General features: G+C 54.5%; 1 long non-coding RNA gene across 2 annotated transcripts; it reads right to left on the bottom strand.

The window, feature by feature from the left end:
* Nucleotides 1–8926: 8926 nt before the first annotated feature.
* Nucleotides 8927–15340, bottom strand: LOC143168741 (uncharacterized). 2 transcript variants are annotated; one of them, XR_012996768.1, is made up of 4 exons: nucleotides 15291–15340; nucleotides 14569–14647; nucleotides 10879–10969; nucleotides 8927–9317 (listed from the first exon to the last, which is right to left on the bottom strand). It is a non-coding gene; the product is annotated as an uncharacterized LOC143168741 (long non-coding RNA). The 2 variants fall into 2 exon arrangements; XR_012996769.1 differs by having other exon boundaries at nucleotides 8927–9314.
* Between the last annotated feature and the right edge of the window lie 1654 nt (nucleotides 15341–16994).

The raw sequence follows: 16994 nt of genomic DNA, 5'->3' as shown, positions 1-16994 counted from the left end.
CCGGAGTATTGCCTGCAGCCTGACAGGCAACGGGGTTTTTTTGGTGTTAAATACACTGTGAAAGGGAGCTTGAAATGAAAAAAGGGCACTGCAGCTGCAGCTGCTGGGTTTTTATGTGTGTGTTAAATGGAGCTGTACTTGTCTAGAAAATGAGGAGTATGTCATCGTTTCAACTCTGAGAGTGAGCGCTGTAATATTCACGTTACACACTCAGTCTGGAGTTGGTTGAGCGGCAGCTAAAGTTCTCTGGAAGAAATAAATCCAGACAGAATTAGCAGACCCAGAGACAACAAAGGCAATAAAGTGTTATGTGAGAAGGAGCTGAGAGCTCCGGAAAGCTAAAATTCGATCCCATCAGGAAGCAGATTTAGTTCTGGGTTGTCCAAAGCAGTAGGTACTGCTGAAGCCCCGACCCAGGAGTGCGTCTCTGGGGGTCTTTACGCTTGTATCACGCTGTGCCGGCAACTCCCGGGGGTTTCGGCAGATTTTCTTTCCTGTTTTCCAAGATGCGAAGGAATCCCATCCCTTCCCGCAACCATTGCTGGCGCGCCGGGCTCAGACACCGGCTCCCAGAGGCCGTGAGAGGGAGCAAATTCCCCCTCAGCCAATTCCCTGCCAGCAGCGGCTCCTTTTGGGGACAGCCTGCACGAGTTTCCCCCCCCCCCCCCCCGGCTCCCGCCAAGCGTGGCCCTGGAGCCGTGGGGTGTCCGCCGGGACTGACACCCCGCAGGGGAAGGCCCAGGTCCCGGGGGCAGCGGTGGGGTAACCCCAAGTCCTGCCCTTGCGAAGGGCCAAGCGGGAAGCCCTGGCTCCGGCCAGCCGCCGCTCGAGGCCAAGCACCGGCTGCCCGACACGTCCCGGCCGGCGAAGCCGCCCCGGGTGGGCACAGGCGCTGGCGCGGTGCTGGGAGCCCTGCCGGGGGAGGACCGCTCTTTTCTTCTGATGACCGGCGTTACTCGCTCGCTGCAACTTTTCCCGCTTCATGGGGGGAGCTGAAAGTCTGGACGCCGAAGCGGGAAGGCGACGCTCGGTGACCCCGGCAGCCACTCTCCCCGTGGGGGAGAGCAACGATAACGTTTTGCTAGGAGATATTTTAAAACAGCAAAGGAACATCGGGTGATTTCACAGCAGGCTAAATTCAGTTGTGAGCTCTTAGTGTGGGGAGGATGCGTGGACGTTACGCAGCCATAAAGGGGGCTCTTAGCAGTCGCTACTGCAAGTAGGAGCAATATTTGGAGATGAATCTGGATCTGAGGCAAGAAAAAAGGAGGTTTCTGCTTTCTGGCCATATCTTGCGTCAAAACAGTGCTTGCCGAACACAAGTGGAATACTTTATTTTCATGCTTTGAATGCAGCTCCTGTGTGCTTGATAAAATGTACCCATAAAATTGCAAATACAAGGCAATTTGACTACTGATGGCTAATGCATCATAACGGCTAAGGAAATGCAAGCATTTAAAAATACCCCATTTAAACGTCGGGCATTACCGCCGTTACTTGCACTATAGCAGAATAAATAAACAATATGTGTGTATTATGTTAATATTGTCCAAAGCCAAAAGAATGAGTGCACAATGTGTTGCTTGCTTTTTATGACTGATTCATTATGCCCGGAGACCAACGTGTGAATGGGAAAAGGGGGAAATCAACCGCTTCTTTCCTCTGAGGAATGGCTCCTTTTGTTTTGCGTCTCCAGGTGAATTATTTTCCGGGATTGCCTCTAGCAGCAGGAACCTCCTGCATTACTGAGGGTGATACTGGGTCGATTTGATGGTTGCAGGCGTTGGCCTGGGGGCTACCCCGCGTTATTGGGGGGGGGGAGCAGACCAGAGGAGGGGGGACGGAGCCCACCCGCAGTCAAACACCCCGTGTTCGGGCTCGCTGGGCTGTACTTGGGGTGCAGCCTAACATTAGTGTTGACTCCTGCAAGAACCAAAGAGGAGGGGTGTGGGAGCAGGCGCTGCTGCCTAGGGTCTCCTTTGGTACAAATTGGAGCAGTTTTGGGACAGCTCTAACGTCTGCAAGTTGTCTGTGGCCCTCGAGGGAGGACACAGGTCCGAGGACCCCTCGGCACGCACGAGGCGCTGGCTGTGCCTCTCCTGGGCTGATTTCTTCTGCTGCAAGGACTCCAAGGAGCTCGTTCCAGACCACCCGGTGCTGGAGGAGCGGGGACATCCAGCCCAGGGAAATCCGCACCAGGGACCTTCCAGCAAACCCATAATCTCTTTTAAATTGTCCGAGAGTGGGAGGAATAAAAGAGAGTGAAAATTACCGCCCCCCTCCCCAGCTTTTCCTGGGCAATCTCGGAATTTATTGAGACAGCTCCTGTGGGATGCTACATCATGTCATCCAAGACTTGTGTATCGACTCTTGTCCTGCATCTGCTGAGTGAAGAAATATGATAGCGGGAGGGATAATGAAGCGGACGTGTTTTCTTCAAATCAAACCGATTCTCTCTAAGATGGGATAAAAGGGTAAAGAACTTTCCCTTCGCGATATTTCTCTCAGTAATGTGTTTTGACAATTTAATGTAGAAGTCATAGAGTAGCGAAGACAAAGTCACCCGGTGGGTGGACATCGGAGAGTTCAGTTGCCTTTGTGATGAATTGGTGATAGTACAGAGATGACAAAACAACACAGGGGGACAAGAAGGGGGCTGGCAGCACTGTCGGCAACACGCGCAGGATAAATTGAACACTACACTTCATCCAGGATCTTCAATAGTCCCAGGCATCCCGATATAATTTATGAATTGCGATTAGCATTTTATTATGGCTCATGCTTGAGCTTGGGTTCAGGTTTTGCAAGAGTTGCAGAGCAAAGTTTTCCTAAGTTTAAAGTACCTATTTATTTAAATTAAAGCAATAAATATGCTCAAGAGGTTGCTTTCCTGTTTCTAAGCTGCAGAGGTTGAGAGTGTGGATTTCTTGCAGAGGCTTCTTGGGGCGCCGGCTCACGTGGCTCTCCTCGCCCGGGCTCTGGCAGCACGTGCGCGTCCTGCTTGCGTTCGACAGCCTGTCCCAGGAGTGCCGCGGGACCCGGTGCGGGATCGCCAGGAAAGCGGCCAAGGGAAGCACCAGGGTCTGTCTGCGCCCAGCAGCCCCAGTACGGGATCTCGGCTGCGTTCGTCACTGCCAAGCCGGTGCCTCGCCGTACCGCGGAGGAGCCCCCGCTCTCTGAGCTGTCTCCACGTGCGGCTGCTGAGCCCCGCGGGACCCCCGTCCTGGAGCTTCAAGGCCGATGGGTCCCAGATTTATTTGTCTTTTTCTGAGACACGGAAAATTCTGTCTCTTGCCCCTTAGCAACTTCCCCAGGCAGACGGAGAAGGACCAAGCACTTCTCCTGCTCCCCTCTCCATCCCAGCTGGGGAAGCAGCGCCCTTCTGCTTCCCCCTCCCTGCAAACCAAGGATCATCTTAAAAAACTTTCTAAAGAGCACGCCTTAAGTTGGAAACTGGAAAAACTTGTGGGCAATATCCGTCAGGCTGTCATTGCCGGCACTGGTTCAGGACCCGCAGCACCCCGGGGCCGCGGGTGGGCAGGAGGGTGCCCAGCCGGGGCTGCCCTGCTCCCCCCTGCAGCACCCCGGGACCTCTCTGCCCTGTCCAGCTTCGCCTGCAGCGGCTGCGGCCGATACCCCGGTGCGGAGACGTGCAGATCTGTTGTACAATTTAACTCTGGAATCACTCTGAAAGGCCCCTGACTGTGCTCCAAACGACTCTGTAGGTTGTTATAAATATACAAAGCTTTTTGTGGGGATATTCATGAAATTCTATCACCTCTTACCCTGGCTGGTAATGGCCTTGTTTATGTATGGGCTCTATACCTGCCTTTGCAGCCTCTCCAAACACAATTCTATTACCGTGTTTAACTGCTCTATCAGTGTAGTACTTAGCGCGCTCTGCTTTCCAGCACAGCCCCTTAATGGCCAGGGAAGGTATTAGGCACTGCAGTTTGTGAGTATTCAAAAGAAAGTTCAAATCTCACAATGTCTTTATTTTAAAATTCATAGAATTTCTAAGTACCAACTTCTAAGCCATGACCAAACAGTCATTTCTTTCTTAAACAGCCTTTTATTTTCCCCTCTTTCCCCCCACCAGTTAACTTGCTCTCACCAGCTCTTGGGACCCACAGCTCTCTGGATGCCAGTCCCTGCCCGTCCCACCGCAGGGTGCCCTGCCGCCCTCCGGGCCCCCATGAGCTCTTTTCTCCCCGGGAGCAGCCGCAGTGCGGCTCTGCCCGCATCGACCAGGGGGGCATCGCTATGGGGGCACTGGGGGGGGGGGGGTGTCACTTTGGGGGTTTGCAGGCAGCGTGGGGCAGGGGACCCCCCCTGCCCTCCCTGAGGAGCGCCGGGGTGGGCAGCGGCCAGGGGAGCAGAGACAAGGAGTAAAAGGGAATTAGAAATCAGGGGGTATTTAAAAGGATGTGACAGTACCTGTGTGGGAAGGGCAGCAGAATCAGGCCACTGGCGGTGCTGGGGACGGCAGTGGTGCAAATCACCCTTCGAGTCCTTCCTTATAATCAGCACTTTGCTTTTTGGTACCGCGTGGATCCGGTTCACAGATTTCTCTCCTAAAGGGAAAAGAAGAACCTGTCAACTTCATATTTTAAGTCCCCCTTCCCGCGCACGCCAGCAGAGAACGATGAACGCCCACGTCCGCCCGCCGCTCCCTCGTCCATCAGGTGCTGCGTCTGGGTGGCAGGAGGCAGCCGGGAGGATTTGCCTCCTCTTTCCAGCTGATCGAGAGCGTTTTCTAGTTTCCTCGTACGTTTTGGCAGAATGTCACAATTTAATTGTTGGAAACAAGAGCAGGAAATATTAGCAGCACCAGCACAATAGGATTTGAATTTAGCTTCAGGACAGAAATGGGTCTCTAGCAGAGCGCCAGGCTCCAGGATTGCCTGCGAGTACGAGGAGCCTGGAGTTTGCCTAATAGTTTGCACAACTGGGGTAATTCTGTAGGGATGCGAGGGACTTAATTGGGCTCATGCTTAAACATCCTCGTAATGCGAGGCACACTGCGTGCTCTGAGCATTATTATTAAACAGCCCATTTCACTTTTTAATGATCATTTTGGATCACCGTAACAGTGATCAGCAAATAATCCTGGACAAATAAACATCTGTCTTCAGCATTTCCACAGCTAGGGCTGCCCCTGGGCTCCGAGCCCGGCCAGGGTGGGGGGACAGCCGTGCCCCCAGCCCCACGGGAGCCCCACGTGCCCCCCTCTACCCGGCACCCTTCGTCGGGCCGGGGGGCTCAGAGGTCGGGGTTAGTCCTCAGCACCACGTACCCCTTGGGACATCAATGTCTGCCCCAAACGCTGCCGGGCTGCACGCACAGGAGGCGTGTCGCCACCCGCCTTGACATTGAGGTAAAATATGGGGCATCACTAAATTATTCAGTTGGTGAGAGGGGCTCTCAGGATGGTGTGTTGCTCTTCTGCAGTGTAATTAATAGTCTTTAGATTAAATATGAAATCATTCCTAGTCATTAATAATTTAGCCGCAGCGTGGTGATCTTTAGAGAGCAGCAGCACTTCATATTCTTCTCAAGTATGTTGCCTGAAACGCTTTGGGGGAAGCCGGCCGCCCTTTCATCCATCTCAATTACAATTGCTGGCTGCTCATTTCCTTCTTGAACGTTGTTTTGCGAAGGTGTAAAACTCTTCCACTCCCGCTTTTCCTGAGTCGGTGTTTAAAGCATCGGCGTGTCCTGGAAACGAGGGGCCGGAGCTCTACATCAAGAGCGATCTGCCACAGAGCGGAGGTGCAGACCTCCAGCGCTTCCCAAGGTGTCCGCGCTCGAGCCCTGGCAGGCGCCGTAAGAGTTTCTGGGTTCAATTTAGCTCCAACGCAGCTTCCACCATCCTCACTGCAGGACAGACCAGCCGCGGGCCCCGAGAGGGGTCTGAGCATGCCACCGGCCCTTGCCCACATTGCAGAGGGAGGTGGTGGGATGGGGAAGAGCTTGCCCTGGCCGAGGCGCCCGGGTCGCTGCCCTGCCGTGGCTTTTGCCACGGTGCCGGCGATCCTGGCCACGGCTGACCCACCAGCACCAGTCCCAGCCCCACAGCACAATAATCTGGTCCCTATAATTTCCAGAAAACGGGAGCTGACCCACTGCTCCTCCGTCTCTTCCAGCCCCCAGGCCCCACTGCCGTGTATTTTACGGGCAGGACAGAGATGACGGTTTTTGCTAATGCTGACAACTACCATAATTTAGCTTTATGCCAGCACTAAAACTGGAGAAAAAATTCATGTCCTGGGACATCTGTGACAGAGTTGCGGCTGATGGCGGATTTACGTGCAGCCCCAGCGGCTCCTAGCAAGGCAAGCACCCCGGCGCATATGGAGAGGTGCGACAGCCCCGCTCCTCTGCCCCCGAAGCGGCTCCGACCCTGTTGGTGAAACATGAAATCAGCCGTCCCGCTGCAGTTCTCCGTGGGGACAAACCCCTGCTTCGCCTTAGCCCAGCGCACTCACTGGGAAAGGGGGGGAAAAGCCCCATCTGCGTCCTTCTGCGACGCTGGTGGGCTCCCACCGGTCTGCTGGACCAGGCGGGCGTGCACGGCCCTGCTGCGCCGGTGCAGGGGTGTGAGGATGCCCTGGAGAGAGCAGGGATGCTCAAAAGCAGGAAAAAGCGGCGGTCTGCGCAGAAGCACGACTAAATCCCCTCGCAGGCGGGCTCCCGCTCCCCGGCTTGCGCTCACAGCTCGGCTGCAAAAGGCCACCCGTAGCAGGAGGAACATTTTGGAGTGCCAGAGCCCGGGGGTGCTGGGCTGGGGCTGTACCGTCTGCCGGCAGTGGCCTCGGAGGGACCCCACCTTTCAACGAGCGCTGTAATTCCTGTTTCCAAACAGCAAACAAATGTTAGACAGCTGCTGCAGTAAAATTTGAAATCAAAGCCACGTCCCCCAGGGGTGCCAGCAGCGGCTGGGGCGAGGAGGGGTGAAGGATGAGGCCGACCCCTGAGCGGGGCAGGGAAATGCAGCCCTGGGCTCTGCGGGGCGACGGCAGTGGCTCCGGGGGTCCCAGCGAGTCCCACGGCCTAGCAAACGCAGGCACTAAATGTCACTTCTCCCAAGGAGCCCTAAATAACCACGCAGCTGCTGTAACCTTTATAGAGCCCTCCTGATTCACGCGTTAGCTGTTACAATAGGATAAACTTGTTTGCACACCTGGCTGTGTTTTAAATAGGTTTAATTCCTTTGTGCCTCTCCGCGGCTTCCTCTGATGACTAAATGACTTGTCAGCTGTCAAAGGCTGAATGCTGACAGCTTCAACTTGCCCCCGCACCGGTGTGTCCCCCCCCGGCAGCATCCCCTGGGACAGGCGTGCTGCGGGGAGCCCGGAGCTGCTTGGGGGAGCTTGACCAGAAGTGTGGTGCTGGTCCTGAAGTGCCACATTCCGTAGGGTGGGAGGATGTGGGGTGATGGGGGCGAAGGGACACCGAGAGGCCAGCGACACCTCAGGGGGTCGAACAGCCTCCAGCGGAGCCCCCACGGTACCAGGCAACCTCCCAGGAAGCGCTGACCCCCGAGTCCCCCACCAGTCCCTCTGCCGAATAACGGGATCCCCACATCCTACGGGAAGAGCGGCCGGGGCGATGGGCGAAGGCACCGACCTGGTGCTGGCAAGGAGAGGATGATGCCGGGGCTGGATCCGTTCCCAAATCACCCCAAAGGTGCTGGTGTCCCCCTGCTGCTGACCGGGGTGCGAGGGGGGGGGGTGCTGGGGGAGCTGGGGCTGGTGAGACCCCGGGCAGCCTCCCCGCCGGGGCTGGCGGGCGGTACCCGAGCGGTGAGTCCTAATTAAATCGGACGCTAAACCAGGCAGGGATTACCGAGCGGATTACCGAGACGTGTTCCATTTTGGGGACCAAGTCAGTGCTAGCCCTTCTGCACGGTACAGCGGGATATAAAAATAGGACCATAAGGGAGCATATTAATGAATATGGAAACCTTCTTTTCTGGTATTGCGCACTCATAAATGAATCCACTTTATAGAGCCATAGCAGAGAGGAAATGACTATTCGGAGCCTGATTTATCTGCTCAAATGCTTTGTAGTACTTCAGATTAATAAAAATATTTAATAAAGAATCAAGATGGTTTATCTGTAATGCAAAGAGAATCACATCCCCTGTATTTTTATTACTGAAAAATTGGAAGCGGGAAGAAATAATGATATAAGCTACTGTATAAATGACAAAAATACCCATTCTAGTTATATGCATTGCTGTACAATCTTTTTCTATCCTATAAACATAATATATTCGTATGCCTATTTCAACTGATGCAGTAGTCATATGCTGCATTGTGCAGTTTAATACCATCCCGTCCTCAACAGCTCTGGCAAGTGATTAAATAAGAAATAAATTTTGCTGTCATTGCATTTAAAATCAAATCAAGGATCATTTGTTACCCCAAACGAACCAGTTATCCTTCTCTGCTCGTAAGTAGGCTGCTGTTTGCTGAAGCATTTAGAAATGTATATATAGTAAACTCTTTGCATAATGGCTTGTACTGTAATATGATCTTTATGAGCCTGCCACTCCGGAGACACTCGGAAGAACCAATAAACAGTACATTGCTTTTTTAATTTAAAGTTATAGGTATGAGGCATTTCATATTCTCCTTATATTCATCTGAGCCTCGTTGGCCGTGCCGCGGAGCTGGGGCCAAAACTTCGCTTCCCCCCCGTGCCCCCCAGACCCGGCACGGCCACGGCACCGCGGGGCATCACCACAATACCCCCCCCCCCCCCCCGGTGTCACCAGCACCGGCCGTGCCCCCGCATCTCGAGCGTCGGGGGGCCCTGGCACCACTGTCCCCCCCCCCCCCCCCCGGGGAGAAATACGGCAGCGCCGAACCCCGACCGTCCACCCGGGAATCCGCCCAGGAGGGAGAGACAAACTGTCCCATTCGCCAAGTACATTAAATTTAATGTCACCACCTCGTTAATGGCCCCTCGCGTTATAATGTGTAATATAAACTTACAAATTAATTGCGATACCTTCTAAAGCTTCTTTAACTGCTGCTGAAGTGCAACCTTGCTAATAACCATCATTTTAAAGTCCATACTTGTTAGAAGGTTGTGTCTGACCGAATTTCTTTTGTTGGCTCATTACTTTAATTTCTCTCCTCCCCTTGAGAGTTGCCATTTTTCGACCACTGCACATCGCTGGGATTTGCTGGAGAGCAGCTGCTGTTTCTTACGGGCCTCCTCATCGGTGGACGACCCTACAAAACTTTAATGAGCAATCTGCCTCGTGCTCCAGCTGTGCGACAAAGCCCATGATGGGAACCTCTCTTCTTAGAAAGAAAAAAAAAGAAATTAAAATTTCATTAAAAAAATGACCATTGTAAGAAAAAGGAGGTTGCCCGGGGTTGCGCCGCTGGCTCCCCGCCCCTCGCCGTCAGCCCTGTGTCTGCCACGGACCCCGCCAAACCCAGTGGGTAAATTATTTGTTGCAAATTATTTGCTCAGCTTTAATTATCGAGTTTTGGCACCCATTAGTTAAACCGGTTAATTTTATTACAGAGAAAACAACAAATCACAAGGCTGACAATAATGAGGATGAACAGGCATTTAATTATCCTTGTTCTAGACAGAACAATTATTAATTTTAAATTGCAAAAACTCATTTGAAAAGTTTGGAGTCTGGAGGATTGTCATGGGGAGCGTAATATTGCTGCGGGAGATCTACGGTCAACTGTTTCATTAATACCAGTAAATCAAGCAAATCAATTCCTTCACCAGCCTCTTCCTCCCCGTTGTAAAATGCGGGAATAAAACTAATAAACTTTTGTGCTGGGGTCTTTGTTAAAAGAGGGCCGGTGGCCCCGGAACAAGGCTGCTCTAGAGTCCCTCTCCCAACCGCCGTGCTTGTGCCGGACCCGGAGGCGTTAGCAGCCCCTCTCTGCAACGGCATTTTATCCTAAATCAGGGGAAGGGACCCCCCCGGCAGGGCAGCCGCCGGCTGGCTGGGCGATCCAGCCTCAACAGGCACCCACGGGTGCCCTGCGGGGTGAGCATCGGCCCCCGGCTGCAGAAATCACTGCTCACCCTGAGCACGATGTCCCCAGGTGAGGATGAGGAAGGTGCGATGTCCCTAGGTATGATGTCCCCAGGTGAGGATGAGGAAGGTGCGATGTCCCTAGGTATGATGTCCCCAGGTGAGGATGAGGAAGGTGCGATGTCCCTAGGTATGATGTCCCCAGGTGAGGATGAGGAAGATGCAATGTCCCTAGGTATGATGTCCCCAGGTGAGGACGAGGAAGGTGCGATGTCCCTAGGTATGATGTCCCCAGGTGAGGATGAGGAAGGTGCGATGTCCCTAGGTATGATGTCCCCAGGTGAGGACGAGGAAGGTGCGATGTCCCTAGGTATGATGTCCCCAGGTGAGGATGAGGAAGACGCGATGTCCCTAGGTATGATGTCCCCAGGTGAGGATGAGGAAGACGCGATGTCCCTAGGTATGATGTCCCCAGGTGAGGATGAGGAAGACGCGATGTCCCTAGGTATGATGTCCCCAGGTGAGGATGAGGAAGACGCGATGTCCCTAGGTATGATGTCCCCAGGTGAGGATGAGGAAGACGCGATGTCCCTAGGTATGATGTCCCCAGGTGAGGACGAGGAAGGTGCGATGTCCCTAGGTATGATGTCCCCAGGTGAGGACGAGGAAGACGCGATGTCCCTAGGTATGATGTCCCCAGGTGAGGATGAGGAAGACGCGATGTCCCTAGGTCTGATGTCCCCAGGTGAGGATGAGGAAGACGTGATGTGCTTAGGTATGGTGTCCCCAGGTGGGGAGGGGGAAGGTGCGCTGTTACCCAGAGAGGATGGGAGCAGAGAGATGGCACTTGCACTCACCAGGGCACAGCACGGAGGATCCCCCCGGCTTTGGGACACTGCAGTTCCCTTCCCTCAGGTCCTGCCCTGAGCAGCTCAGCGCTGACGCAACCTATAGGCAAAAAGAAAAAAAAAACAACAACCCCACAACAAAAAAAAGTTGGGAAGAAGACTCTGAAGCTTGAAGAAACAAATGAAATCTCATCATTTATCCCCAGTGGTCAGTGGCACAGATAACATTTTTCAAAGTGTAATTGCAGTCAATTGTACTTTCCCCCCAGTGCCCGTCAGCTCATCTTAGCTGGCGTGATAAATGTTAGCTTTTAAGCAAGAATGGATTGATTATTAATAGCTTAGATACCAGTTACAGGAACTGCAATAAAACTAGATTTTAATTTCCCTCTTTATTAAGGAATCTCATGTTTCATTCAACATAGAGAGAAAATAGGCGTTTTTGCAAAGATACTAGATTTACTGCCACTATAAAACTCTGAACTCTGGGTTATATTTGACTGGTTTTTCAACAAAAGGCAGCCCGGTGGGTCACCGAGTCTCCTCCGTGCCCGGCTCGGCCCTCACCGGTGGGAAGGGGCTGGGAGGGGATGCTCTGACCAGCGTTAAGGCATTACCTTTAAAAAACCCAGTGCTTCAGGTGCGCGGATGTCTCCTGTGCCAGGGGAGCTCGCTGTTGGGGTGGGGGGACGCAGCACCCCGGGGTGCCCCGTGCCCATCACCTCTCCCCACCCCGGGCAGCACTCGGGGCCCGGAGCCTCCCCAGCACCGGCGAGCAGAGGGTTTCAACAGTGTCTTTGATGGCAGCAGAGCCTGGCACTTGCTCCTGCTCTGCTCCAACCTCCCTCCCGTGCGCTCCTGCTCTCCATTAAAACAAAAATCCCTGCAGAAAATCACTTAATCAGGGTAGGGGTGTTTTGGCTGTGATTTGTGTCTAAATCAGGAGAAAAAGCATAAAAGCTGCCTTGACTGAAGAACATAGTTGTGCATTTTAATCTCTTATAACTTACTTTTATGATGTAATTCTGAATTATGTTATTACATTTGTATTTAGAGAGCACACCAGATGGTGCATGCAGTAACACTTTAAATTAGGGTTTCCCAAATACACATTAAATTTAGATTTAATAAGACAGTTATCACATGGGAATTAAATACCAATTGATTATTTATAAAATACCACAGCTCAGCAAAGTGTGTGACTCAGCCGTCTTCTTGCACTGCAGCTGACGCAGGGGAAACGCACCTTTTGGGAGCGACTGGAGGTCCTGCCCCGGCTCCTGCCGGGCACCGATGGCCACTGGCCTCCCCGGCTGCTTGCCACCTGGTCCACCTCCTTGGCACCTTTTTTGGCAGCGGAGGATGGACACGAAGGGAGGGACGCTGCCATCCTCTCCCCAGCCAGGCCAGCGCCCCGGCGTGCCGTCTCTCCCAAGTGTCACCCAAATCAGAGCGGTGACTCCCAGTCCGGTGGCCGGAGGGGGACCGCGGCTCGGCCGATGGCTCTTTCAGACCAGCATCGCCCCTGGGCACGTAAAATCACGGCCCTGAAGGCACCTCCAGCCACGTAAACCCGTGCACGTCCCCTTTGGCCGCGCACAGCCATGTCCATCGCCTGCGGCCCCGCACCTACACCGAGCCATGCACATCGCTTTCGGGCAGGGAGGTGCTGCTGGCAGACACAAACCGGCTCGTCCCCTGCAGCGGGTCCCGGTGGCACAGGGGTCCCCAGGGACACGGGGCAGCTCTGCCCGGGGGTGCCCAGGCACAGGGACCCAGCCCCGGCGCCGTGTTGGGCAGTGATCACAGCTCAGTCACTGCCCGAGCGGCTCCGTTCCGTGAAAACATTTAAGATCCTTTGCTGCCACTGATTTTTTTTTTTTTATTATTATTATTATTATTCAGAACTGCAATATGCTGCTCATATACTCTGGGTAATTTACTTTTCTAATCAAATTGATTTCCATTCAAATGAATTCTCTTGTCCGTCTCTATTCCAGTAATGTTATTTTAAGCATAAGCTGTGTCTTGCTACAAATGTATAATCAAACGGGTAGATGCAGAGGGCATTGTGGTACTTTACGGTGAATCAAATAGAAGTGAAATTATAGAAGCTTTTAGGCGCAATAATTTATGTATTGTAACTTCTGGTTGGGCCCAGTGAGTGAGATTACATTCCCCTCCTGGATTTATCTGTCATCTTGGTTTGTGGCTCGCCATTTCTTCCCCTTTTTTTTTTTTTCCCCTTTCTGTCCTTGCATTGAATTAGACTGATCTAATTCCTCTCCCAGAGGGAGCAGAGCCCCGGGGGGACGAGGGCTGGGCGAGGGCTGCCAGCCCTGCGGGACCCTGCCCAACCCGGCAAGGACCGGGCCCCACCACCGAGGATTTGGGGTGCCGCCCTGCTGTCACTGCCTCCATCCCAGCCCCGGCGCAGACAGCATCAGCCGGGGCCAAAAATCAAGTGCCTGGCTCACTTAGCCGCCCTCCCGCAACGCATCCCCCCGTTAGCTGCTCGGGGAGCGGCCGCGCATTAATTACCTGCACGCCGGTGGCAGCTTTCCTGCAGGAACGTGTTAATTGCCACCGTGCCGCTGCCGCCGTCGCTGGCTTCACCGTCCCGGCGCGACACTGAGGACGTGGCCGACCCCCACCCCCCCATCCCATCCCTTCGCCAAACCCGGGGCATTGTCATTACTATTTCTATTATTACTCTTAAGCTACCCTACAATAACACTCCAAAGACCCTGCCTGCAGCCCCGCTCGCCAGGGCTGATTTACGTGCCGGTGGCAATCTTAATTCAGCGCCGGTGCGCCCAAGTCAGCGCCGCAGAGCAAGGCGGGCACGGCGGCGTGCGTCGGGAATGATGCAGTTCCTACCCTTCACCCTTTATTTGTATTTTCTGTCCTGCACGATATATATCAGCCATCGCTGGTGTTGGAGTGCCGCTCCACAGTCTATTATAAAATGGCTCGGTGCAAAAGATGCATATAAATAAGAGAAGCCGTGAAGTGTTCGTCAGCCGCTGGTGCAGGGAGCGCTCGCGGCCGTGATTTATAGCATCTGCTCGAGGGGCCTCTCTGACATAAATCTCACACTTCATTCACATGTATGGAGTTAGGGAGAGGGAGCGGCGGCACCCCCAGCACCCACGGGCGCGCGCCCTCCCCGCCATCCCCCCCGCGCCACCCTCCCGGGCAGCGGTCCCGGGGAAAGGGAGGCGAGCAGGGACGGATCCAGCCGTACTCGGTGTTTTGGCGCCGGCCAGGCGCAGCTCTTGCTCTCTCCTCTTTCCCACGGGGCTGAGAGCAGGGACGGTGTCGGGCTCACACGGGAGCTCGGTGCAGGTGGAGCAGCGCGGCACTGGGACACCGCAGCCCCCGGTATCTGCTGGCCGCCCGCCGGCCTCCCCCAGCTGCAAAGGCAAGGACCAACACCTTCTGCAATGGCCAACGCCTTCTGCAATGGCCAACGCCTTCTGCAACGGCCAACACCTTCTGCAACGGCCAACACGGGTACGTCTGCCCGGGGCTGTGCCGCTCCCTGGCCCTCCGGGACGTGTCCCTGGCCAGCTGCCTCCCAGAGCCTCCTGCTTTCCCCTGTCTACAGCTCACATTTTGGGACCCCTCCAAGCACCCGGGAGCGAGTTCCTGGCCCTTTCGGCTCGGCCGTGTTTGGTTGCAGCTGGGCGGCCTCACCTCCTCCGCCGCGGTGGGTGATGAGCTCCCCTTCGCCCTCCTAGGGTGGTACGTCATCAGGAGCCGGTGCAGAGCAGCGCTGGAAAGAAAAACTATTAAAAAAGTGAAAAGCAGCCTAAATCTGCAGCCCAGCGGGGACTGCAACGAGCGGAACAGCTTTCACTCAATCTGGGCTTTTTTTCCTGGAGAAGGAGGGAGCCGCTGGGCACTGTGAGAGACCTGGATGTATTTTTCCCCTGGCCATGGAGGGTGGTGCAGTGTCCCTGCTGTCCCCAGGCTGGTGGTCCCCGACCCCAGCACCCGTCTGGCTGTGTGCCTGGGGGCCCATGGTGGGGACAACCCGCACCCAGGGCAGCCCTGTAACACCCCGGGGCCAAAAACCGGAGGGGGTGGAGGAGAAGAGCCAAATCCAGAGAGTTTGAGCAGGTGCAGTGCTCCGGTGTCTCTCCCTCTGGAGCAGATCCCAAGAAAATGAAGACAGGTTGAGTCTAAAACCCAGAGCTGCCTCCCAGAAATCAGCTGTGATCCGATACAGCATCCAAAAATAGCCATTTTTTAATGCCCTGGGGAAGAGCACACCCATGGGTGCACCCATCACCCTGCAGCTCAGCCTCCTCCATCTCCAGGCGCTGCCGAAATCACGGCCCCGCGCCGGGCGGAGGGAGCCCGGCCGTTTTATAACAATAGCAATAAAAGTAAGAACATGAACGTGAAGAGGAAACCTTTCTCCATCTGCCCCGCGCTCGCTCCACCGGTTTCCCCGCGCGCCGTGCCGGCCCCTCTCGGCTGCCGCAATGCGAGGCACATTACAGCGCGGTCCTGCCCCCCCGCCGCACGCTTTCCCTCTGCACATTTCTACGGCAACGTCGTTTGCTTGGTTAAATAACTCATTTATCTTTTTATACTCTCTGCAGATCATAATACACCCACTCTGACAATACCGCACACCAAAGACCTAATTTTAGAAATGGTGTTTATAAGTAATCAGTTTGAAATATTGGAGCAGTCGTATGATGGGTTTTTTTCTGAAATACTGACGTTTGCAAGAAAGCTGCTCATAAGGAAAATTCTGATTATAACAACTCATTTAGAATAAATCAGTTTGAAATGGTTTATATAACATGGCGGTATGTGCCATACACGAGCATCCAAGTTTCTGTGTTTTTCCTTTCAGTAAGATGAGATTAAATGAAACCCCAAATGCAAGTGGGTTTGGGCACTTTTTTTTTTTTTTTTTTTTGCGAAGCGGAGGAAATGCAGCTTCTCAGCAATTTTATGGCCAATTGGGTCGGGGGAAAAAAAAAAAAAAAGACAGAGAAAAATTATGGAGAGCAGAACTACCACCCTCGCAGCCCGCCCTGCTCCCAGCCGCCCCGACACCCCCAGCCCTCCCTTCCAGCACCCCGCTCCACCCGCCCTGCAAGGGCATCTCAGGCCCTTCGGCTTTGCCGGGGCCTTTGCAACGCTTTTCGCCCGCTCCCCATCCCAAAGACAACGTCAACCCCGGCAACAACCCCATCCCTGGGCAGAGCCCGAGCCAGGAGCCCCCCGGGGCAGGGCTTGGACCTCCCGGAGCTTCCCCCGCGGTGGCCTCACCGCCGGAGCATCTTCCCCATCCCCGCCGGTACCTCATCCCCCGGCAGCAGGGCTGGCGAACGCAGCCGCAAATGCCGCGTCTCACAGAGCATCCTCATCCTGCGCCGGGGCCGGCCTCGAGCCACCCGCTGCCCGAGGCCCGGCAAACTCGTCACAGGTGTCCGTGGGCTGGGTGCCGACTCCCACCCTGGAAACGGGGCTGCCCGGCCGGGGCGCGGGGCAGCCGCCCCCGCAACAGTAATTTCCCCCGCAACAGTAATTTACCCGCCCGTACTTTTGGAGCCCGGTTAAGGTTTTCCCTTGACGAACGGGCAGAAAGCGCTCAGCGGAGCGGGGAAGCGGCGGGTTCGGCTGACGCGGCATCCTCTGACCTCGGCCCTCCTCTCTGGCAAAGCGCCCGAGCGCCGATTCGGGCGGCTGTGAAGTCAAATTTTAGAAAAATGCTAATAAATAAAGCGAGCGCGGGAGGGAGGGAGCGTGTGACATGTCCAGGAAAAAAAGCCAGAAGGTGCCCGAGCCAGCTCAGGTGAGGTGGGCGGAGAGCCCAGGGCGGGGCAGGGCGCTCCGAAAACCCCCAGGTTTGGGCAAAACCTTTCGGTCGGCCAAGGCTGGGGTTTGTTTCACACCTCAAAGCGGAGCCTGGCCCCTCGGGGCAGCGCGGGGACGTGGAGCCCCTCCAGCACCTATTAACGACCGCTTCTGATTAACAGCATCCACCACCCAGAAAGAAAGAAAACGGAGCAAAGAAAAGCTTTTAATTGTAATTTACTTTATTATTTTGTAAATGTGAATTTTACAAAGCGTTTTACAATTAATGATCACATTGGGGT

This window comes from Aptenodytes patagonicus, chromosome 18, assembly GCF_965638725.1.
Source record: "Aptenodytes patagonicus chromosome 18, bAptPat1.pri.cur, whole genome shotgun sequence".
In the NCBI taxonomy this organism is placed as follows: Eukaryota; Metazoa; Chordata; class Aves; order Sphenisciformes; family Spheniscidae; genus Aptenodytes; species Aptenodytes patagonicus.
The sequence above is the reverse complement of the archived record's forward strand: the minus strand, read 5'-3'. Positions and strand labels throughout refer to the sequence as shown.